At 37.4% G+C, this 25,519-nt stretch overlaps 1 protein-coding gene and 1 pseudogene across 7 annotated transcripts in view; one reads left to right on the forward strand and one right to left on the reverse strand.

Annotated features, from left to right (window-relative positions):
* TCF12 (transcription factor 12) overlaps positions 1 to 25,519 on the forward strand; it is a 381,378-nt gene that overhangs the window by 9,605 nt on the left and 346,254 nt on the right. The window lies entirely within an intron of this gene.
* LOC114905018 overlaps positions 11,274 to 25,519 on the reverse strand; it is a 16,780-nt pseudogene continuing 2,534 nt past the window's right edge.

Below are 25,519 nucleotides of genomic sequence, written 5' to 3' on the forward strand. Positions count from 1 at the left end.
TGAAGTGTAGTATAAATAAATAAATAAAATAAAAATGATGTGACCTAGGATAGAATAGCTGGGAGACAGGTTGGAGAGAATGAGTCTCTAGGGTAGAGCTTCTCCACTTTTTTCTTAATGGCAGGGAAGGAGCATAAACTCCCCTGGTAGCCTGAAGCAACACATTGTAAGTGAGCAGAAGAAATCTTATCTTAAAAATCTTCATGTGCATTTTACTTTCTACTCCCTAGCACAAACATATTTGTTGTAATAGAAATATGTTTTAATTAATCATTAAGTAAAACTGAAGTTCTAGGAAGATGCATTGAGTTTCGCTTATGACATTGCCTTCCTCCTGTTTTCCTTTGTATCTTTGGGGGTAGAGGCCAAGGTGGAGTGGGATGCAGTCCTATACTATCCTTTCTTCAGTGAGAAGACCAGCCTTAGAGTGTATTTTCTTTGGCTGTCTTTATCCTGGATCTTTTCTTGCTCCTACAAAAATCGATAAAAAGGGAATGTTACATTGGGGGAGGGGGATTGTTTTGGTAGGGAGCAAATTGTTATTCCGTAAGCTGAAGCACAGAGAAATTTGTTGGTAATATATATAACTGTCATTTGAACTTCTGTTTTCTTTTTCTATCCAGATCATCCTGTGATTTTTTCACATACCCCTGACTTGTATGTTTTTATAGGGAGAGCTTTGATTTTTTTTGTTCCATGTTTAAAATGTGCTCTCATGTGTTCCAGGTTAAAAATGTGCTCTCATAAAGACCATGGTGAGTCATCCAAGCTACTATAAGCTGATTGGAGACTTAAAGATCACCCAGAAATGAAAACAGATTAGCGATTGGTTACTAATTTTTATTGCGTTGGACAGTGACTCAGGGATGAAACCTTCAAAATAAAATAAAAAAACAATTTGAGATAAGGCACAGGACAGAAAATACTACCTTTTTTAAAAAAAAACCCCACTACTATACCTTGTTTTTGGTTATTAAAAATGAAGAAAGCTGGCCCAAGATGTCATTTTCTCAGATCTGTTTTAGATGTTATGAAAGTGCCTGAATTTGAACTGAGGGAATACTCTGAATTTGAAAAATTATTCCAGTTACTCAAAGGAAGTCTTTCTGGCATTAGCCTCCCTCAAAAGTTGTTCACTTGTTTTCTTTTGGTGGTTTTGCCAGTGAGCCATTGTGAGGCTTTAAAATGAGCAGGATCAACTCATGATGACCCTTCCGCCACTTCACTGGTGGTTAATGTAGAGAACACACGTTGAGCTTAATCTGATCACACAACTCTAATCAATGAGCATATGTGCTGCTGCTCTCAGCAAGAGTTGTGAGTTAGTGGTGGGACACCATGGGGATCCCTGCTTGGAGGGAATTACAGTCATCCAGCCTCTCTGTTCTGAGGCGTATGTTGTTTTGAGATGGTTGGGAATAAAAAAAAGGGTTTACTATGCTACTGGAGAGGAAAAAATGCTAGGCTCACTTTGAACTTATGGCAGAAACATGATTTGGCCACAAGTTAGTTTAGAGAATCTAAGTTTATATGGGCATTCATAAACAAGGGATGAAAATCATTGAGTTCTCCTGAGTTAGGAGGTCCTGTTAGATTTTTGCTATTTGGAAACCCTACTGTATCCAGCTGACTTTGACATACTTAGGTTTTGGAAAATGTTTTTCAGTGTTGGTCCCAATTTGGAATAAAGTTAAAGGGGGAAGATGATGCAAGTTGAATCTCTTGGTGGCAACATACAGGCAGCTTGAATTGATTATGCTTTTCCAACTAGGCAAGTAATTAGATCCACTTTAAGACTTTATTAAATATCCTAAGTGTCTCTTATTTAAGCATCAGCTAGTTCTTTTTATTTTAGGTGATAGCACAGTTTATTTATGATATGTCAAGACCACCTTTTTACTTGCCAAAGGTCCACAATCACTGATCTGCCATTTTAAAATCGGAAAAGATATGAATCAAATTTTTTCCTTTAAATTCAGCATAAATTATTTTAGTGGCAAGATTCGATCTTATCTGAAGGGAGGCCATTGACATTTCTTATTTTTCTAGTTACTGTATGATTACCAGGTGCTGGGGGTGATTTGTATGGTATGGTTTGTATACTGTATTTCTTTTCTAAAATCTGAAAAATGGAATTCTAAAACCCACCCGGCCCCATGGAGTTCCAAAAAGGTGTTATAGACCTCCTCTTCTGTGTGTCTGTGTGTGTGTGTGTGTGTGTGTGTGTGTGTGTGTGTGTGTGTGTGTGAATCTCCCTCACCCCCTCCCCACTGTTGTTGTTTTCAACTCAAAATAAGAATTTCTCTTTTGGACTAAAAGTCTAGGCTAGAGACAATTATTTTAAATACAGAAAAAAATTGTGGTGGACTTGTTAATATAAAGGAAGTTCTTCTTGGAATACAGTATAAGCTTTTCGGACTGAGCTTTGTGGTTTGAGAAGTTTGCCCTATACATTGTTTTAGGAAGTCAGTTTTCATTTTGAGGAGGTATAAGCTTTTCATCTTTTGGGCCAAGGAGTGTAGTGATATTTCCCTGGTAATTTTGCATGGAAAATTTCAGGATGCTAACAGATATATTTACATAAATACATAATACCAAGTAAGAAATAATTATGTATATATACATATATAAAAAATCAGCAGCATGTTATTACCTCCAAGATAAAGCCTCAGCCTTGACTCTTATGCAAATTTAACTGTGTGAGAGCAAACAGCAGAAAATCCAAGTCATATTCATGAAGAAAAGGAGGAGCTAAGATTTGGTTTCATAGAGGACAGACAACAAAACCAGTCTTTGGTAATTTTATTCTCTACTTTTATATTGGTTAAAAGTTTTCATAGGTTAGTAGCATGATGTTTATTCCTGCAGTATATTCATTAAAGGTATCTTCATTAAAAACAAATTGTGATTCTAATGAGCGTATGAAATTTTCCTCAGGAGCCTGTCATCAGCTCAGTCCCATTACTGTTTAATATAACTATGAAAGTAGCAATGAAGTGAGTGTGTAATAAACTAGTCTTTGTGTATCTGTTTTGAGAGGCAGGTCAATTGACTATACTGACTTTTCTGGTTCCCTTGCAGACCTGTTCCCTGTAGCATTACCAGTGTTACTGTCTGAAGAATCATTATATGATATTGAATAATTAAATCCACATAAAGTTTGTAGAGGTTTGAGATTACCTGCTGTGGGAACACAGAACAGGCCATACAGCCAGGGTCTGTCTTGCCTTCATACTTTATATAACATCTCTTGTCAAACTTCAGAGTATTGCCAGAGTGGGTAGACTCTGAGACTTGCTGAACAAGTTGTAGAGCAGTGGGACTTTGCCCAGTGAATGACTGGGGGAATGGGAGGAGTCTTATTATTTTAAAAAAATCAGTAATGATAAATGTACTTCATAAATATTTAGTCATTCACTATTTAACTCATAATTCTTGTAGGAAGTTGGTAATTGTTCATTTTACGGAGGAAATAGAGAAATCAACAGTGATACACATTTGCCTGTGGTTTCTTATTGCCCCTCAGAAGTAGCAAACTGATCAGTCATAGTTGCACCTGCACTGATACCAATCTACACCAGAGTACGGTTTGTCATGAGGAGGAATTTAATATCTCCAGAAATCTTTACAATTTTTTGTTGTAACTGGAGGCTTAAATGGTGCCATGCTGATAATCTCCAAAAGAAAGTGCTTCAAGATTTATTTATTGTTAAAAAGAAAACAATAATCAAAAGCCTCCATAAAATAAAACTTTTCTTATTGGTATTACAAGATATTAGATATAGACAACTACAGTCCGAAATGTCTTTAGGAGAGTATAATTCTTTTTGTGTGTGGTCTTCTTTTATTGTTTAGCTGTCATCAGACTTTGTGCCTTGGGAGGAAGATGAAATTTGATAGTTGTAAGATATTGGAATATTCACAGCTATTATTTAGTTGAGGCCATAGGAAAGAATGGTTGTTTCATAGTGTGGAAAATTCATTATTTTCACTTCCCCCTTTTCAAAGATTTAGTGTTTGTTTAGTTATAAAGGCAAGTAAAAGCAGATGGAAAATAGTTATTCCAAGGGTAGTTTAAAAGTGTTATTAAACATATAGAAGAGGTTTTAATGGAAGTTGTTAAAATTTAATTTTGGCAACAGACTTTTCAGTGCAGTAAAATGAAAAGATTTAAAGAGGGTGCTGATTAGTCCATTGTGTATTATTTATTTAAAGTAGACTGGGCTTTCATTTTGTTGAAGAGCATCAGTAGGCGTTTGAGAGAACACACTAATGCGCTGTTGTTTTTTTATTGGTCTGTGTAGAATGGTTTGTTTAAGGTGGTGGAGAACAGAGAGAGACACATTGTGGTATGCTGGAAAGAGGAGGAGTTTGGAGTCACAAAGTTTTGATTCATTGTTGGCTTTATCATTTACCAGATTTGTGATCCTACGGCAGTATGTTAACTTCTCTGAGTCTATCTCATGTCTAAAATGAGGAGAATAAAAATACTGCCTAAGGGGTTGTGAAAGTCATGAAATTAAATAATTTTTAAGGAAATTATTTCTAAAATGTGGAGGTTTGTGATTCTGTACGAATATTAGTTGTCTTATGTTAGGTGGCATAGCAACTCTTGAAGGGATTCCAAGTTCACAAGTTGTGGAATGAATGACTATTCATGCAAAACTCATACATTTCCAACAGTCAATCTCAGAATTCTTCAGATGAGTTCTTTCTCTTTTTGGTTAGATGAGGGAAGTTAACGCAATAAAGTAAACTCTGTTAATTATATCTCAAACCATAGAGCCCCCAAATTAGTACCTTTGAGTCCTATATTCTCAGCTTAGTTTTATTTTTTATTTATTTTTATTTATTTTTAAAATATTTATTTATTTGGCTGCATCGGGTCTTAGTGGCAGCATGGGGGATCTTTCGTTGTGGTGGGCGGGCTCTTCGTTGTGGCTTACAGACTTCTCTCTAGTTGTGGCACATAGGCTCTAGAGCGCAGGCTTAGTTGCGGCGCGCAGGCTTAGTTGCCCCGCGGCATGTGGGATATTAGTTCCCCGACCAGGGATCGAACCTGAGTCCCCTGAATTGGAAGGTGGATTCTTAACCACTGGACCACCAGGGAAGTCCCCTCAGCTTAGCTTTAAATCCTTGTTGAGGATCTGTTGTAGTAACAAGGTTAACCACAGGCTTAAGTAGGGTGACAGTTGAATAGTTCTTAGGAAAGTTTTTGCTTTGTTTGATGAGCAGTAATCTGAACAAAACTTCAGTGTCAGTAAGAGTTAACCTTTTGAAGATTTTAAAGTACTGGATGTGGTGGCCTTGGTATACTCCTGAGTGAGGATGAGAGGGTGCAAGGATGAGGTTGGGAAATGCAAGTGGAACTCTCTTCTGCTGTATGCCTCTGCTGGAAGCAGGAAGGGTTGACTTAGTCTTATCCGTAAATGACAAGGTATCAGGGCTGGGGCTGTGTGCTGGTGCTACTTTTCCAGGTTCTTTGTGATTAGGGAAGATGAGGGCTTTCCCAGGTCCCAGCGCTGCCCCTTTCCAATTAGTGTGTTTGTCTGGGTATAGAAAACACCTAGGCCACCTTTTATTGGGAAATATTGAGGTTTTTACTGACTCCATGTATGTATGTATTTATGGGATTGTATTGTTTAGAACTTTTCATTTTGTTTTAAAGAAGGAAATCAACAAATTCAAACTTCATGGAACCCAGAGCCAGTACCGCTATTGGGGTGGTTTTGGTGGAGGCCTGTGGACTGATAGGCTCCATTGGAGGTATTTGCTGGTTGTTCTTTAGGATAAGACAGTGACTGGGTTTAGGATTATAGGATGATTTGACAGTCACTTGACAAGAGTCAAGAAAGTTCTGGGGCCTTCTGATTGTAATAATTCCTAATGTCCTCTTGAAAGATCGTTATTAAATTGCAGTGACATGAGAGTAGATGGTAGGTAAAACAGAAAAACTAAGGACCTTGGAAGTGGATAGCTAGGGTTCCTGAATATAATTTCTAAGAACCCTGGGGCCAGGTGAAGTAGCTTATTTTTCTTTCATAGGTAATTGATGGCTTCTGCATTCTTGCTGCTACTGCTGTTATCTGTTACTTCACCACTGGACATTGTAGTAGTCTTCTTACTTGGCCTCCTTGCTGCCATTTGCTCTCTTTTCCAGTCTGTCTTAGTCTGCACAGGCTGCCATAACAAAATACCACAGACTGGATGGCTTAAACAGCAGCAATTTATTTTCCAACAGTTCTGGAGGCTGGAAGTCTAAGATCAGGGTACCAGAGTTGTCAGGTTCTGATGTCAACTCTTCCTGGCTTACGGGCTGCCTTTTTGCTGTGTTCTCACATAGCCTTTCCTCAGTGTGTGAGTGAGAGGGGATAAGGGAGAGAGAACTCTCTGGTGTCCTTTCTTATAAGGGCACTAATGCCATCACAGGGGCCGCAGCCTCATGACCTCATTTAACCCTAATTACCTATCAAAGGCCTCATCTCCAAATATGGGCTTCAGTAGATGAATTTTGGGGGGACCCAAATGTTTAGTCCAAAACACAATCCTCATATCTTTAAAACATCTTTCTCCTGTGGTTTTTCTCAAGAGTCTACATGTGTTCCCTATTGGCTATCAAAACAAACAGAAGTCCTACCTTGGCATTTAAGTTCTTTAATAATCTGATAGGAACTTACTTTAGCCAGTTTTATACTCACTACTCCCTAGTCTGAATTGTATGGTTCAGTTGCACTGTTCTTTACCTGACCTCCTGCCTCTAGTTATTCTTTTCTTACAAACTGGAATATTTACTTGCCATTTTTGTGCCATTTGAGCCCCATTTCCTTTATGAAATCTTTTCCAGCCATTTCAGGTCATAATTTTGTAAAAATATGGCTTCCAGATTTTTAAAGGACTCTTGGGTAAAGGAAAGTACTTGTTCTTGTTTGCTCCTGAAGGCAAAGCTAAAGCCAATAAGGCAGTTATGGCCAGCAGGTTTTGAGTCCAGCCAGTTATTGTAGCTGGACAGCTAATGGGTTAACACTAAGGTTTAAAAGAAGACTGAAGCCTGCTTCTTGTGAATATTGAACAAAGGATTTCTGTTTTAGAATACTCTCATAAAAAAAAAATATATATATATATATTTATATATATATATCTCTTAGACTGTATGTTTTCTGAAAGCAAAGATAGTGTTTTACACTTGTATTTCTGCAAAGTACCCTACTTTAAGGTCAAACACCTGGTGAATGACTACATTTAGGTTTGGGGATGTGTGATAGATTGCTGGAAAGAGAGATTAAATTCCCTAAATTAAATTTCTTAGATTAAATATCCTAAATTGCATTTTTATTTCCTAATATCAGCTGCATGGTGAAGTTTTAAGGAAGCACTGAACTGTGTGTATTAGCTGTCTGGAGACCTGTGGTGTTCATTTATTAGCATGTTCCACCTGTTCTCGTACTTCTTCTGAAAAGATCTTAGCGCATCCAAGACCCTACATTTAAACATCAAGGATGAGCAGGAAGTGGCCAAGTGGTAAAGCCACTGAGGTTGTATGTGAATACAGCTGCCTCTCCTGAACCACAGCTAGCCCTAGCTCTGAAGAGCAAACTCTTCCATAGTGTTTTCTTTTCACAGGGTGTGTGCCATTTTTGTTCTTTAGTAATGTCATATTGTGGGGAGGATGACTTTTCTGATACTGGCCTTGATTGGGTAGAGGAACTCTGTTGTATGAGGGCCGTAGGAACCATTTTACCACAGTTTGGAAACCACTAGATGGCCAAAACCTTGGAAGTGATACTTTTCCTACAGTAACCTAGATTTTTGCCAGTTGGGTTGAACCACAGAAGAAGAGAGGTTATATGGTCTAGCATTATAATAGATGTGGGGAAACATCTATAAGAGCAGAAAAAGATAATCTTATTTAATGGAACTGAATCTATTCACCTGCTTAATTTCTGGTGGAAGGGTGAACCATCTTTTTTTTTTTTTTTTTTTTTTTTGCTGTACACGGGCCTCTCACTGTTGTGGCCTCTCCCGTTGCGGAGCACAGGCTCCGGAATCGCAGGCTCAGCGGCCATGGCTCACGGGCCCAGCCGCTCCGCGGCATGTGGGATCTTCCTGAACCGGGGCACGAACCCGTGTCCCCTGCATCAGCAGGCGGACTCTCAACCACTGCGCCACCGGGGAAGCCCCTGGACCATCATCTTTTATTGAATGCTTTTAAAGTCATCCTCAGATTTTTGGGCCAAAAGCTGCTTTTGTCGACTGTAGAAAATACATTGTCTTTTGAAATTGGGTTGCAAATCTCAACATGAAGTCTTTGGAAATTGTGTTTTTTATCTTTTCTTTTTCTTAAGCCAGGAATTGAGTTGACCCTTGTATGTGGAATTTGGAAAAATTTTGTTCTGAGGGAAACATTAATTGAAAGTTAAGGAGTTTTGTTAGGAGAGATCTAGGGGTATATCAGTTTAGAGATGTGACCTTTGTGATAAAGATGATAAAAATTCTCATCTCAGTAATCTACCTCAGAACAAATATTGTCCATTGTAAGCTTCTCACTGACTTAAGACCACTTTATCTGAGATAGTGGCTGCTAGATTCTCAGTTCTTATATAGCTTACCCCGGAAATGTATAGAATATATTGCCTTGTGTAGTTTAACAGAGTGTTTATTTCAAACAGAAACTTTCATTGCTTGGAAACCTGCAGATTTCTGAGATGCCACCTTTACCGCCTAAGATTGATTTTTAGCTCTCTGAAAGTACCCGTTTGATCCCTGTGAAAGGAGCAGGTTTGCATTTATTCAGTGAGTCAAAGATGAGGTAATTGGTATTTTTATTATTTGAATGCAGGCTTTGTATTTTTGAATTTTGTGAAACAAAGCTGTGTTTGTAAACACATTTCAAAAATATAAATGACACTTTTTGGTGAAGATGTTCACTGAATAGCAAGAAAGTTCAGAAAAAAAGGAGCTTCTGTTAACATTTAATAATAATCTAACTGTTTTGATTGACTATCTCATTGATGTTTAAAGAGTACCTAATTTTTAGAACTTTTTGTATTGCAAATAATCCTCAGACTGGGTTGCGGTAGGAAAATATTTTTTTGGTTTCCAGTATTCCTATACTAGCTTGGAGTTTTCAACTGTTATCTTTGTTTAGAAGAATGTATCATAAGCAGTGTATTTTGATATAAAAATCATCTTGGGAAGCTCTAGGAAAGCATTTGTTTAGTGTTCCGATGTAAGATGAACAAGTTGCTGTGATATTGGACCAATAACATAGGAATAGTTTGGTATGGCTCAGCTGGTTTAGATGTAAATAAACGGTGTAGAAGGGTTCAGGCAAAATCCAAAGTGGGTTTTCAGAGATTGTAAAAAGAAGCAGTTAATTTTATACTCCCCTCCAGTTTCTTCTTCTTTTAAAGGCTTGTTGGCTTTTGAATGAAATGGTCTGTTCTGATATGTAAGTGTTGTTTCCAGAGGAAGTGTATTTTTATCTATTTGTAGTGGTTTTCACTAACCTAGGTGACACTGGAGAGGAAAGTGTTAAATTTTAAATTAATTTTGAAAGCCTATATGTAAGTGCTGAAAATGTTTTCTTCTATTAACTATTTTTGAAAAATTATAAAAATACAAGCCAAAGCTAAAAAAAATCTGAATAGCATAGAAAGCTATATGGTGAAAAACAAAAGTTCTTCTCGTCATTACTTCCTGTTCCCCATCTCCACTCCCTTGGCAGAGATTTACTCTGTTCAGTTTCTTAGAGTTTTTCATGCATATGCAAGCGATACATAGCTCTTGTTTTTTACACAATAGGGAACAGCAGTTCTGCAGCTTAACCTTTTCACTTAACAAGAGAGGGTGAGTAGGGGATCACTATATAAAGGGCATTCTTGAGCCCGTATTTATTTTACTAGGATATTTTGATTTCCTAAAATACATGTAATGATTTGACCTGTTATAGAAAGTGACATAATTGTACAATACATATGACTTAATGAAGCTAAAAACCCTTTAGAAAACAAGCACTTAAATTAGTTTTATTGTAATAGAAACATTCAATAAGATATTAGTTCTTTATGTATAGGCCTTGTGCACAGGGCACGCTTTTACATGAATTCTTTAACATAATCTTTATAATAACTCTGAGGCAGATTTAGTTTTACTCCCTTTTTTGCAGATGAGGAAACAGGCTTAGGTGTTTGAGTAACAGCTACTAAGTGGTGGAATCAGATTTCAAAGGTGATCCTTACAGTTATGCAGCACTAGCTAGTTATTCAGATTATTTAAAGAAAAACTAGTCTCATGGACAGTTGTGTAATATCCTGTTATCAAATACCACAGTTATTTAATATTAAAATTTGGTGAAGTCGTCATTGTTAAGATGTGTTTGGTGGAGGGATTGGCTCTTCCTTGATTCTAAACCTAACAATGTATTAGCATCACCTGGGAGCTTTTAACAAATGCCCATTCCTGGATCCTGAGGAAAATACCCTTCTAATACCAGTTTGCTGAGTGATTTTTTTTTTTTAATCATGAATGCATTGAAGTTTTATTAAATGCTTTCTTTGAATCCATTGAGATCATCAGATGGATTTCCTCCTTTGTTCTGTTCATGTAATAAATAACACTAATTGATTTTTTAATGCTAAATCAAGTTTGTGTTTCTGGAATAAATTCTACCTGGTCATAATGTATCATTTTCATATTACTGAATTTAATTTGTTAATATTTTTAAAGGATTTTTATATCTGTATTCATGATGGATATTGAGGTGTAGATTCTTTTTTGGGGGGGGTATGTGTCTTTTGTTTTGTCATCAGAGTCAGTCACGCTGGGCTCATCTAATGAATTAGGAAGTGTTTCCTTGCTCCTCTTCTATTTTCTGAGAGTGTGTAGAAGTGGTGTTGTCTTCCTTAGGTATATAACAATTCACCAATGAGACCTTCTAGGCCTAGTGTTTTCTATATAAAAAGGTTTTAAATTGTGATTAATTTCTTTAGTTGAGTTAAGGCCATTCAGGTTTTCTGTTTCTTCTTCTTTTTTTTTTTTTTCTCTTTTCTTTTTTTTTCTTTCCTCTTTTTTTTTCTCTTTTTTTTTCTGTTTCTTCTTGAATCAATTTTTGTAATGTGTGTCTTGCAAGGAATTTGTCCATTTCATTTGTTATTGAATTTATTGGTCTAACACTATTCATTTTTTTTCAGATAAAATATTATAGGTTTATTTAAAACTTAATTCTTACCTTGAGTATACAAAATACAAATTCCACAAAATGTTCATTTTTTTACTTTGTAGTTTACAGATATACAAAATAGAAGTTTGCTTAAATTTATATTACATATTTATTAAGGCAAGGAACTATATAGAAAAAAACATTTGTTCTGCTTAAGGCATACTTTGGAATAAACCATCACATCTGAAACCACAGTGCATGACAGACTGTGTGCATAAAAACGTTAAAGTAAACCAGGTGTATTTACCTGACTTAGGTCATAAATGTAGACTGGAAGACAAAAATAGATTTTCCTTGTCAAAGTATGCAGCAGTTTGAGAACTTTGGCCTCGTTTGGTACCTTTAGAACCAAGACTCACCAAACACCATCGTTTAGGCTATTAAAACACATTTTCTGTACCTGAATTTCTTCCTCTTCTTCTAAGATCATAGTAATGGCTTTTAGAAGGCAAAGAGAAGACAAGGTGATCTTTATGCTTATATTGCATCGAAACAATTCAAGGGATTCTGGTCTTCCCTCCCTTCAACTCAGGGATCTAATTTATACCCTGATATCCACAACATCCAGTCACCTCCTTGGCATTTTCTAAGTCCAGGAATATATGATCAAGTTGGATTTAGAATTGGAATGATAGAAGATCCAGTCATAGACCCCATCTGTTCTTTGTTGTTTGGTTTCCTCATGTCTCCAGATTATCCATTCACAAGTTGACTTGTTGGGAACTTGACCATGGTTGTAGTGCTTTCAAGCTGGGTTCCCCCCCTCACCGGGAAGACAGTGTGAAAGGCAAAAAATACTGAATTCTCGCCTGGCAGTGTGGGTCATATCCACTCTTTTGGGATTTAAAAGTGCATCTTCATGTTGTTAGGCGAGGTGGTCCGACCTCGAAAATGCCTGGTTGCACTTCTGGCACTGAAAGGGGCGGTGCCCTGTGTGTTGGCGGTAGTGCCCGGTCAGTTCACCTGAGTGGGCAGATTTCTACCCGCAGCCTGTAAGGTTTTTCACCTGTGTGGGTTTGCAGGTGTGCCTTGAGATGAGAACTCTTTGGGTAGGTTTTGCCGCAGCCTGCGTAATCACGGGTGTGAGTGGCCGTCCTTTTCTGGGGCCACGACCTTCTCCCCCTCTTTGGCTGGGGCTCCTCTGGCCTGCAGGAACTGGATGGCATGAGCTCTTGGTAATGGAGCGGTGGGACCTGCAGCTGCATCTCGTCGGGCAGGAAGGGAGGGTAGTTAGGCCCGGGGTGGGGATGGAAGCCTGGGGGTAGCAGCAGGGCAGGATGGCAGTCCCTGCTGCTCAGCAGTTCCTCTGCACCCAGGGTCGGGGTGGTCCTGCTGGGGAGCTGCCGCCCCAGGGGAAAGTCATGCGCAGGCAGCCGGTGGCCATTGCTGAGAGGGCGTCCAGTGCCCAAGTGGGCATCAAGGGGCCGACTGACGGTGCACAAGGAGACAGCCTCCTGCTCGATCTTGGGACACATGCGCGCCAGCCTGCTGCTGTAGGGCGCCACCACCACTGGGTGGCTGCCGTCCAGGCTGCCTTTGCTAACACTGATGACCGACGGGCTGTCATACTCGCTGCCAGGGACACTCAGTGACACCTTCAACACAAACTTGCCCATCAGCCCGCCACCTGGCGGCTGCGGCTGCTGCAGCGGAATGTACACTGGGTCCAGTTCGGGCCTCAGAAGCTAGGTCACGAAGCCGCCGGAGGGGCTCATGTCGTTGATGTCTACCAGGTTGAAGGGAGCTGTTGAAGGGGGTGCAGACTCCCGGCCATAGAAGAGGCCGCCGCTTGTGTTGCCCGGCGCCACGCCTGGGTCGCCCCGATCTAACACTATTCATAATATTCTATTATCCTTTTATTGCGTTGGATATGTAGTCATGTTTCACCTTTCCCTCTCGATATTGGTAATTGTGTCTTTTCTCTTTTTTCTTAATTAGTCTTATGAGAGAGTTTGTATTTATCCATATATTTTCCATTTACATCATTCTTCATTCCTTTGTGTATATCAGGTTTTCTGTTTTGTCTCATTTTTCTTCTGCCTGAAGCATTTTAAAAATTTCTTATCGTATAGAATGCAGACAGTGAATTCTCTTTATTTTTGCTGCCCTAAAAAGTTTTTATTTTGCCTTTATTTTGGAAGGGTATTTTTGCTGGATATAGAATTATGTTGACTTTTTTCTTTTGATAATTTAAACATGTCTCTCTATTGTGTGTGGTTTTTTTTTCTTTTTTCGGTTTCATTGTTTTTCATAAGTCTGCAATAATTCTTCTTTGTTCTTTTCTACGTAATAGTTTTTCCCTTTGGCTGGTTTTAAAAGTTCCTGTTTTCAGTAATTTGGTTTTAAGATTTCTATGCCTCTATGTATGTGTGTTTGTTTGATATATATATGTTTACAGTTGAAACACTTTAGTCATTGTATCTTCAAATGTTTTTCCCTCACAGACTCCAATTACAATTATGTTGGTTCTTTTGATGTTATTCCACAGGTTACGGAGGTTCTATTATTGTTTTTCAGCCTTCTTTCTCTTTACAGTTCAATTTTAATAGTTTCTATTATTGTGTCCTCAATCTAAGGATCTTTTCTTTTGCAGTGTCTAATCTATTCATCCTATCCAGTAAATTTTTCATTTCAGATACTGTATTTTATTTCTAGAACTCCTTTTGTTTTTGGTCTTGCATCTCTTCACAATGTTCCTGGTTTTCTTTAAATCAGTGAATAATTTGTAATAGCTGTTTTCAAGTCTTTGTTTGCTAATATCTTTGTATTCTAGGCTTATTTGTATTGACAGATTTTTCTTCTGGTTATGGGTCACTTTTTTTTTTTTTGCGTCTGCACATGTCTGGTAAATTTTGATTAAATTCTGAACATTTTGAATCTTACACTGTTGAGTGGATTTTGTTGTCTTTTATTTTTAAAATTTATTTATTTATTTATTTATTTGCTGTGTTGGGTCTTCATTGCTGCCTGTGGGCTTCCTCTAGTTGTGGCAGGCGGAGGCTACTCTTCATTGCGGCACACAGGCTTCTCATTGCGGTGGTTTCTCTTGTTGTGGAGCACAGGCTCTAGGCGCATGGACTGCAGTAGTTGTGGCATGTGGGCTCGGTAGTTGTGGCGTGTGGGCTCTAGAGCGCAGGCTCAGTTATTGTGGCCCGTGGACTTAGTTGCTCCGTGGCATGTGGGGTCTTCCTGGACCAGGGATCGAACCCATGTCCCCTTCATTGGCAGGCAGATTCCCAACCACTGCACCACCAGAGAAGTCCCTGTTGTCTTCTTTTAAATAATACAGGACTTTGTTATGTCAGGAGATTGAGTTACTAGAGGTGAACTCAGTCCCTTCAAGTGTCGCTTTTAAGCTTTGTTAGAGTGGGTATAGTGTAATTTTTATGCCAAGAATAGTTTTCCTTGTTACTAAGTCATAACCCTTCAGAGATATTTATTGAATTCCTTGAGTTTTCAATGTTTATGTTCCACTCTCACTGCTTCCAACTTTTAAGACATCTCCCAGTCCCATTTGAGCTCTGAGAGTTGTTGAACTTAAAATTCCTTGCTCATTTTTGCCTTCCTTTGCGCAGTTTTACCATATTGTGTGATTTGCTGTTAGTAGCATACTCAAGGGGACCCCATGAAGATTTCTGGAGCTCTTTTTCTATATAGCTTCCTCATCTGGATCTCTCCCCCACAAATTCCAGCTGCCTTTGCCTCCTCGAACTCTAGTCTTTATTCCTTCAACTCAGTGATACCACTCTGCTTGAGATCCCCTCCCTGCACAATGATCTGCAAATTGACTTTAGGCAGGAAACCAGGATGATGGTAGAATTCATGTAGTTTGTTTTCCTTTTCTCAGGGATCGTAGTCTTACATGGTTTGTTTTCCAGTATCTGGAAGCAGACATTTTGCATATATTTTCCAATTTTTTGATTGTTTGCAGTGACAGATTAAGTTCAGTCACAGTTACTATGTCATGGTTGAAATCAGAAGTCCCCTTTTCTTCTTAGGAAGGTAAATGTGGCTAGTAGAAAATGTGTAACAGAGAGAGTGGAGGCAGGGTTCTTGAATGAGAGCAGTATTCATGAAGTCAGGACAACCATGTACGGTCAGGTGTTACACTGCATTGTGAGTGATACCCCTGAAGGTGTGTGGTGCACAGCTTAAATGACAGCTTTGCATGTAGCAGCGCTTAGTGAGGATACAAGTGAGAACATGTAGATGTGGAATTGATGGGACCTTCTCTCTCTTTTTTTTTTTTAAATTTTCAGTACTTTATTTGTTCTTAAAAAGAAAAAATAATAAAAGGAAATCAGAGAAGGAAACTGTTCCAAATCCATGCCAATTTGGGGACATCCAAGAGTAGAAAATTAACTTAAACAATATTCACTGTTTAGTCATTGAGATGGCACCTCTTCTTAATTGAGTTTGTAGTGTGAGGTGAAGTGAGCCATTGGAGGTGATGTCAAGGTTTTTATTTTATATGATTTATTTATGACTATGGAGGTGAATAAGCCTTATTCACAAGGATTTTGTGAGGCTTAAATGTGCATATGAAAATGCTTTCCAAATGACAAAGGAGTATACAGTTTGAAGTGTTGTGTATTGCTGAAGTCTACCCTCTGGGGACTTCCCTGGTGGTCCAGTGGTAAAGAATCCGCCTTGCAATGCAGGGGATGCGGGTTCGATCCCTCGTCAGAGAACTAAGATCCCACATGCCCCGCGGGGCAACTAATAAGCTCATGTGCCACAACTATTGAGCTTGTGTGCATCAACTAGAGAGCCCACATGCCACAAACTATAGAGCCCACTCACTCTGGAACTTGCGTGCCATAACTACAGAGCCCGTGCCCCTGGAACCTGTGCACCACAACTAGAGAAGAGAAAACCTGCACACCACAACTAGAGAGAAGCCTGCGCACCAGGACGAAGGCCACGCTCCCCAGTGAAAGATGCTGCATGCCTCAACAAAGATCCCAGGTGCTGCAACTAAGACCCAACGTAGCCAAAAATAAATAAAACTTTAAAAAATATATCATTCACAGTAGTGTCAGATGCTTCACCTTCAACAACAATAACAACAACAACAAAAAAACAAAGTCTGTCCTCTGGATCTCTGCAGAAAAGCCTACATGATGCCCTCGTGTCATAAGTGACCTGAAAACGTTACTGTAACTCCAAAATATCAGAATTCATATACAAAGAGGAATTTTTTTTCCTTTCTTTGAAGAATTTAATCTAGTATATGAGAGTTTCTTAGTCTCAGGGTAATCTGTGTAGACAGACCTTTAAAAAAATCCCTTTACTTCAGAAGAGACTGTTAAGACAAACTGGAGTGAATACCAGTGGAGTAGTAAACACTTTTTGTAAGTTGAGAAGATAAAACATTGTTTTCAATGATGCAGTCACCTCAGAATGAAGATGAAGACTGAAGTTTATGATGGAGTCAGCTCAGAGGTCATAGCCAAAAGTGCAGAAGTAACAGCAGTTTTTGAGGCCTTTATAGAAGATTAACATGTTCCATTATCACAAGCATTACCACCCCATTTTACCTTCCTACATTTTCCTTTGCACTCATCCTTCTATATTATTAGAGGGAAAAGAATGCTTATACTTTTCCATGGTCAGGACATGGAAAGTTGTATGAAAAGTCCCACTTTTTCCCCAGTGAAATCATCATCTATAAGAAATGGACAAGGCCCAAATACAGATTACTTCTAAGTGAGTTGATTTTCTCTGCCTGATTTCTCTTGATTCCAGTCAGATTTTGTTGGTGACAATGTGTGAGAGAAAATTTCCTGATTTCGTGACTTCCAGAAAAGGTCATTTTCACAGCATTCTGAAAAGGCAAAAGCAGTTGTTAACGTTTAAAAATATAGTTGAAATCCTTGATTTTGTCTTTATTCATTCTATTCAATTATTTTAGATATCTATGTTTTTGGGTGTTCTGGGCTATTTATTTCATTGACTTGCATTATACTGTACCCTAATTAAACATAATTTGTGTATTTCTACATATGTTAATATGATTATGAATACTTATTAATACACAGTTTTGTTATCTCAATATTTTTTGAAATGTATCTGCCAAAAAGCATCATAAACTCACTCTTCTAATTATTAAACCAGAATGTAAAGTTCTTTTGTTTTACTTTGTTTTATTCTATAATTTATTCTAAGTACATAGAGCATTGTCTGTTACATACAGGAATTCAGTCATTTTATTGGATGAAAAATTATAGATGTAAAACTCTATCTGCCAGAAGAAAAAGTTGCCTTGAAACTCAGTCAGGTATGAATTAAAAACATCTCTTTTAGGCGAGGATGATTTGACAATTTCCTTATCACATACACACATCAATTGTTGTGGTGTTTCTTTGTATAGAAAACAATGTAAGAAGACTTACGAAAAAATTCATAAAAGATATGAGTTGTATGCTTTATTTAACCAACATTTATTCAGCATACACTTTGTGTCAGGCTCTGTGCTTGGTATGTGGGATTATAAAGGTGACATGGGTATAGTCTTCCTCCTGGAAGAGCTTGTAATTTGTTGGGGAAGACAGTCATGTGAACAGGTAAATAACAGTACAACCTGGAAAGTGCTTTAATAGAAATGATTAAAGTGTCACGAAGTAGAGGTTAAAACAGCTACTTCTGTCCAGAGAGTTGGTGCATCTTTTGCTGGTGTACTAGGTGAAGGCATGGTGAGTGGGAAGACTGGGTAAGGGAGAGGCTTTAGATGTACTTTACAGTAGCCACTGGCAACATGTGACTAAACTTCTAGCAACTAGTTACAATAAATAGCACATATTTAAAGTATAAAGTTTAATAGGAAACTATCGCCACAATCAAGATAATGAACATGTATATCCCTTTCTAAAATTTTCTCATGCCCATTTGTATATCTTTTCTGCCTAGATTAGTTTTCATTTTCTAGAGTTTTTAAATAAATAAAACCACACAGAATGTCCTTTTTGTCTGGCTTCTTTCACTCAGCATAATTATTTTGAGATTTATCCATGTATCAATAGTTTATTCTTTTTTATTGCTTAATGGTAATTCCTATACCACAATTTGTCCCTTGTCCTGTTGATGGGTACTTGGGTTATGTCCAATTTCTGATTATTACAAAAAAGCTCTTATGACCATTCTTAAACAAGTATTTGTGTGGATATTTATATGGTAGATATCTGTAAGCTTAAGAAACTGCCAAACACTTTTTCCACAGTAGTTATCTAATTTTACATTCCTACTTGGAGTATATGAGTTTCGGTCCCTCTACATCCTTGTATGGATACACTTGGTATGGTCATTGTTTTAAAATTTAGCCATTCTAATAGGTGTGTGGTAGTATCTTGTGTTTTTTTTTTTTTTTTTAAATAAATTTATTTATTTTTGTCTGCGTTGGGTCTTTGTTGCTGCGCGCAGGCTTTAGTCGCGGCGAGCGGGAACTACTCATTGTTGTGACGCACGAGCTTCTCATTGCGGTGGCTCCTCTTGTTGCGGAGCATGGGCTATAGGCGTGTGAGCTTCAGTGGTTGTGGCATGCAGGCTCAGTAGTTGTGGCACTCGGGCTTAGTTGCTCCGCGGCATGTGGGGTCTTCCCGGACCAGGGCTTGAACCCATGTACCCAGCATTGGCAGGTGGATTCTTAACCAGTGCACCACCAGGGAAGTCCCTCTCATTGTGGTTTTAATACATATTTTCCTAATTACTAATGACATTGAGCATCTTTTCATGTGCTAACTTGCCATCTTTTATCTTGTTTGGTGAAGGATCTTCACATTTAAGTCTATTTTTAAATAAGATTATTTTCTTATTACTGAGTTTTGAGATTGCTTTAAATAATCTGGGTGCAAGTCCTTTATGAAATGTGATTTATGGATATTTTCACCCACTTTCTGGGTGGTTTTTTTTCGTTCTCTTATGTTTTGAAGAGTAATAGTTTTTATTTTTGATGAGATTCAGTTTTTCAAGTTACTGTTTCACGGATTGTCCTTCTGGTATTGTGATCTAAGAAATCTTAACCTAACCAATGGTCACAAAAGTTTTCCCTTGTATTTACTTCTGCAACTTTTAAAATTTGGTTTTACATATAGGTCTGTGATCCATTTTGAGTTTGTTATTTAATATGGTATGAGGTATGGATTTGAAGTTCATTTCTTTGTATATGATTTTCAACTGTTAAAGCACCATTTGTTGAAAAGATTATTCATTCTCAAATGAATTCATTTGCATGTTTATAAAAAATTTTCCATATATTTATGTGTCCTTTTTCTGTGCTTTATAGTGTTTCTGTTGATCTTTGGCTGTTTTTATGCAATACCACACTTGTTTGATTACTGCAGCTTTGTAATATGTCTTGAAATCAGGTAGTGTTACTGTTCTAAATTTGTTCTTTTATAGTGTTTGGTTATTTTAGGTCCTCTGCATTTTCATATACATTTTAGTACTGTTGTGTCAATTGCTACAGAAGAAAAGCCTTCTGGGATTTTGACTGGGATTGCTTTAAATCCACAGATAAGTTTGGAGAGAAATGACATCTTGACAATATCAATCAAGTTTTCTGACCCTATGGGAAGATAATATAATTTTGTTTATTTAGATCATTTTAGTTTCTCTGAGCAATATTTTATAGTGATCTCTATATAGGTCTCTCACATATATTATTAGATTTATAAGTATTTCATACTTCTTGATGTTATATATAGTATTGTTTTTATTTTATTTTGTTATTTTTTTAAAAGACTTTAAAAATTATTTTATTTATTTATTTTTGGCTGCGTTGGGTCTTTGTTGCTATGCACGGGCTTTCTCTAGTTGTAGTGAGCGGGGGCTACTCTTCATTTTGGTGCGTGGGCTTCTCATTGTGGTGCATTCTCTTATTGTGGAGCATGGGCTGTAGGCACACAGGCTTCAGTAGTTGTGGCTTACGGGCTCTAGAGCGCAGGCTCAGTAGTTGTGGTCCACGGGCCTAGTTGCTCCGTGGCATGTGGGGGTCTTCCTGGACCAGGGCTCGAACCCGTGTCCCCTGCATTGGCAGGTGGATTCTTCACCACTGTGCCACCAGGGAAGCTCCTATGGTATTGTTTTTAAAATTCAATTTCTGATTGTTAGTTACCAGTATATAGAAATATAATTGAGTTTTGTGTGTTGACATTTTGTCCTGCACAGATTTTTAAAACTTATTAATTCCAGTACTTTTTTGTAGATTCCATTCTATAGAGATATTCTGTTGATGGTCATGTAGTCTGTGAGTGAAGTCTCTTTTACTTCTTGGTTTCTAATCTGGATGCCTTATTATTATTATTTTTTTTCTTTTCTGATTGTACTTTATTGCAACTAGTATAATTTTGAATGGAAGTGGTGAGAACAGAACAACTTGATTTGTTTTGGATCTTAGAGGAAAAGTATTTAGTCTTTTACCATTAAGTGTGATGTTAGCTGTAGGCTTTAATGTAGTGCCATTTATTAGACTGAGGAAGTTTCCTTCTGTTAAAACTTCTGAGAGATTTTTCCAGGAATGGACATTGGGTTTGCCTTATGCTTTTTTTTGATCTATAGAGATGATCACATGGCTTTTCTTTTTAAATTTGTTACTATATGGGGGAGTTACAGTGATTGATTTTTTATTGTTAAACCAAGTTGCATTATGCAGATAAGCCCCATGTGGTCATGAAGAATTAATCTTTTTATATGTTGTTGGAATTTGTTAAAATTTCTTCACATGTTCATGAACATAGGTAGTTTTCTTTTCTCCTAATGTCTTTTTGTCTGATTTTGACACCGGGTTAATGCTGGATTCATAGAATAAGCTGGGCAGTATTCCCTCTTTTTAAATTTTCTAGAAGAGTTTGTGTATAATTGATATTATCTCTCCCTTAAATATTTGTTGTTACCAGTGAAACCATCTGGGTCTGGAGATTGTTTTTGTTGTAAGATTTTTAACTAAAAATTCAGCTACTTGGATGATTGATTTCTTCTTGTTTAAACTTTGGTAGTTTGTACTTCTCAAAGAATTTGTTTATGTCATTAAAGTTGTTGAATGAGGAATTTGTTTATGTCATTTAAGTTGTTGAATGTAAGTTGTTTATGTCATTTAAGTTGTTGAAATAGAGTTCATAATATTTGCTTATTATCCTTTTAATATCTGTAGAATTTGTAGTAATGTCACTGTTCTTATTCTTGATATTGCTAATTCGTTTCTTCTTTCTTTTTTCCCTTGATCACTCTGACTAAAAGTATATTAGTTTTACTGATCTTCTCAAAGAGCCAGCTTTGGATTCAGTGGTTTTCTTTATTTTATTTTATTTTCTCATTTCTTTGATTTCTGGTGTGATTTTATTATTTGCTTTCTCTTTATTTCAGGTGTAATTTTTTCTTTTTAAATTTTAGATTTTGAAGTCATTAATTTGAGACTTTTCTTATTCTCTAATAGAGGTCGTTAGTGCTATAAATTCTCCCCTTTCCTCAAGTACTCCTTTAGTAACATTTCACAAATTTTGATATGAGTAGTTATTTTCATTTAGGTTAAATATTTTCTGATATCTCTTTGATTTCTTCTTTGACCCATGAATTATTTAGAAGTGGTTGTTATTCAGTTTACAAATATTTGGGGAGAATATCATTTTAGGGATATTTCTGTTGCTGATTTCTAGTTTAATTCCATTACGGTCAGAGAACGTACTTTGTATGAATTGAGCCCTTTTAAATGTACTGAGTCTTGTTTTATGGCCTGGAATATGGTTTGACTTGGCAGATGTTCTTCTACTGTTGGTTGGTGGAGTGTTTTCTAAATCAGATCATTTTGGTTTACAGTATTGTTCAGGTCTTTTATATCCTTTCTGATTTTCTTTTAGGTTGATTTACCAGTTGTTGAGAGAGGGGAATTGAAATCTCTGACTAGAGTTGTGAGTGTTTTATTTATCCTTGCAGTTATATTAGTTTGTATACACATATTTTGAAGCTCTATTATTATATGCATTAATGTTTAGGATTTTTATATCCTCTTGATGAGTTGACTGCTTTATCATGAAATGGCCTCCTTTATCCCTGTTAATATTCTTTGCTCATAAATTTACTTTACGTGATATTAATAAATATACTTCAGCTTTCTTTTGATGTGTTAGCATTGTATACTTTTTCCTTATTTTTGTTTTTAACTTTGTTCTATTTAAAGTGCCTTTATTTTAGGCAGCATGTACATTGAGTTTTGCATTTTTACCCAGTCTGAAATCTTTGGTTTTAAACTGGAAATTTTAATGTGGTGTTTGATATGGTTAGAGTTAAAAGCATCGTCTTGCTCTTTGTTTTCTGTTGATATTTATCTCACATGTTCTTTGTTCTTCTTCTTCTGCCTTCTTTTTAGGATAAATTGAGTATTTTTATGATTCTATTTTGTATTCTTTGTCACCTTATTAGGAAAAACTTTTTGTTGTTAATTTACTGGTTGTGTTAGGATTTATAGTATACATTTTCAACTTATCTTAATGTACCTTAAGGGATACCATGTCATTTCATGTATAGTTCAAGCACCTTACCATAGTGTACATCCATTTCTCCCATCCCAGCTTTTGTGTTATTGTTGCCATACATTTTACTTTTACATATGTAATAAATCCAACACCAGATCCTTGTTATTTTTGTTTAATCCATCATCTTTTAAAGATATTTAAATAATAAAAACCCATATACATTTATTAAGTTACCATTCCCATTGCTCTTTATTTCTTAGTATAGATCTGCATTTCCATCTGGCATCATTTTCCTTGTGTTTGAAGAACTTTAATATTTCTCACAGTGGAGATCTGTTGTTAGTGAATTCCTTTCAGCTTTTGCATGTCTCAAAAATTCTTGAGTAGTTCTTTGTTTTTAAGAAAGTATTTTTGCTAGGTATAGAATTCTAGATGGGTAGCTTTTTCTTTCAGCATTTCAAAGATTTGCTCCAGTGTCGTCTTGTTTTTATAATTTCCAATGTGGAATCTAATGTCATTTTTGTTTCTCTCTATGTAATGTGTATCTTTTTTCTCTGTTTGCTTTTAAGATTAAAAAAAGTGACTGGCTTTGAGCAATTTGATTATGATATGACTTGGTGTATGCATGTCTTCATGTTTCTTTTGCCTGGTATTTGTTGAACTTCTTTGATCTGTGAGTTTATAATTTTCATCAAATTGGGGCATATTTTGGAAACTGTCTTCAGAAAATTTACTGTGCCCCCTCACCTTCAGAAACTCCAATTATATGGGGAAGGACTCTTGGACTTGTGCCACAGCTCACTTCATTAAAAAAAAATCCTCTTTTCTCTTTGTGTTTAATATTGGATTGTTCTGCTATGTCTTCAAGTTTACTACCTTTTCTTCTGCCATGTTTAATCTTCCATCAATCTTGTTCTGTGTAATTTTCATCTCATGCATTATAGTTTTCATCTCCAGATGCTTGATTTGTGTCTTTTTTTTTTTAAGCTTTTAAAAATTTATTTATTTTTGGCTGCTTTGGGTCTTTGTTGCTGTGTGTGGGCTCTCTCTAGTTGTGGCGAGCGGGGGCTACTCTTTGTTGTGGTGCGCGGGCTTCTCATTGTGGTGGCTTCTCGTTGTGGAGCACAGGCTGTAGGTGCGCGGGCTTCAGTAGTTGTGGCACGCAGGCTCAGTAGTTGTGGCACATGCGCTTAGTTGCTCCGGGACACGTGGGATTGTCCCAGATCAGGGCTTGAACCTGTGTCCCCTGCATTGGCAAGCAGATTCTTAACCACCGTGCCACCGGGGAAGTCCCCGATTTGTGTCTTCTTATATCTTCCACATCTCTAAACTTTCTGAACACATGGAATAGTTATAGTAACTGATCTAATATCCTGGTTGGTTGGTTCTTACATCTGTGTCAGTTGTGGTTGGAGTCAGTTGATTTTTCCCCTCTCTGTATGGTTTGTACCTTTTTGCTTCTTTGTATGGCTAGTAATTTTTTATTAGTTTTCAGATTTTATTGTGATTTTACCTTGCTGGATGCTGTATATTTTTATATTACTAAAACTATTCTTGAACCTTGTTCTGGATGTAGTTAAGTTACTTTGAAACATCTTAATCCTTTTTGGTATTTTTAAGATTTGTTAGGTGGGTCCAGAGTAGTGCTTGGGCTGGGGCTGATTATTCCTCACTACTGAGAGAGTCTGTTTTATGTATTCTACCAGTGCCTCAAGACTCATGAAATTTTTCAGTCTCGCTGCTGGGAGCAGATACTATTACTGGCCCTGTGCTTGACACTTTTTATCTTTTGGGGTTATTCTTTCTCCAACTTTAGGTAGTTTCCTTACATGCATGTGCTGATCATTACGCAAGGGGAACCCTCTTGCAGGAGTTTGCTTGATCTCAGTGCTGCTCTCTGGCTTTCCGTCCTGCTTATTCTGTGAGGTCCATGTTATGAATTCACTGCGTCTATCAGTCTCCACCTTCACATCCCCCTAGTACCTCTGCTTGGGAACTTTCTCACGTCAGTAAGTTTGATCATTTGTAGGGCTCATCTGATTTGTTTCTTGACTCTCAAAGATCACTGTCCTTTGTCGCCTGTTGTCCAGTGTCTTGAAAATTGTTGTCATTTATTTTCTCTGTTTTATGCTTTTTTTCAGGCACAAGTGTAAATGCAGTCCCTATTATTGCCTATGACTCTGTCTTTACTGGAAACAGAACTTCTGCCTGTTTATATTTAAATTAGTTTTTTTGTTTATTTTTAATAATTATTTTCTTTATTATTATTATTTTTGGATGTGTTGGGTCTTAATTGCGGCCCGTGGGATCTTCGTTGAGGCATGTGGGATCTTTTTTGTTGTGGCACGTGCTCTCTTCATTTCTGCGCTCGGGCTTCTCTCTAGTTGCAGCGTGAGGGTTTCCTCCCTCTAGTTGTGGCCTGCAGGCTCGAGGGCACGTGGGCTCTGTAGTTGTGCGCAGGCTCCAGAGCGTGTGGGCTCTGTAGTTTGTGGCATGCAGGCTCTCTCGTTGAGGCGTGTGAGCTCAGTAGTTGTGGCGCATCGGCTTAGTTGCCCTGTGGTGTGTGGGATCTTAGTTCCCCAACCAGGGATTGAACCCATGTCCCCTGCATTGCAAGGCAGATTCTTTACCACTGGACCACTGGGGAGGTCCCTAAATTAGTTTTAAAAAATAAAATTCGTTTCCTCAGTTGCGCTAGCCACATTCTAAGTACTTAGTAGCCACATATATCTAGTGGCTACGATATTGGAGAGTACAAGTATAGAATATTTCCATCATTGTAGAAAGTTCTGTTGGACTGTACTTCACTAGGCCGTGTATTGTTATATTGGGTTGG

This window comes from Monodon monoceros, unplaced genomic scaffold (genome assembly GCF_005190385.1).
Source record: "Monodon monoceros isolate NGI ecotype Baffin Bay Population unplaced genomic scaffold, NGI_Narwhal_1 Super_Scaffold_21, whole genome shotgun sequence".
NCBI lineage: Eukaryota > Metazoa > Chordata > Mammalia > Artiodactyla > Monodontidae > Monodon > Monodon monoceros.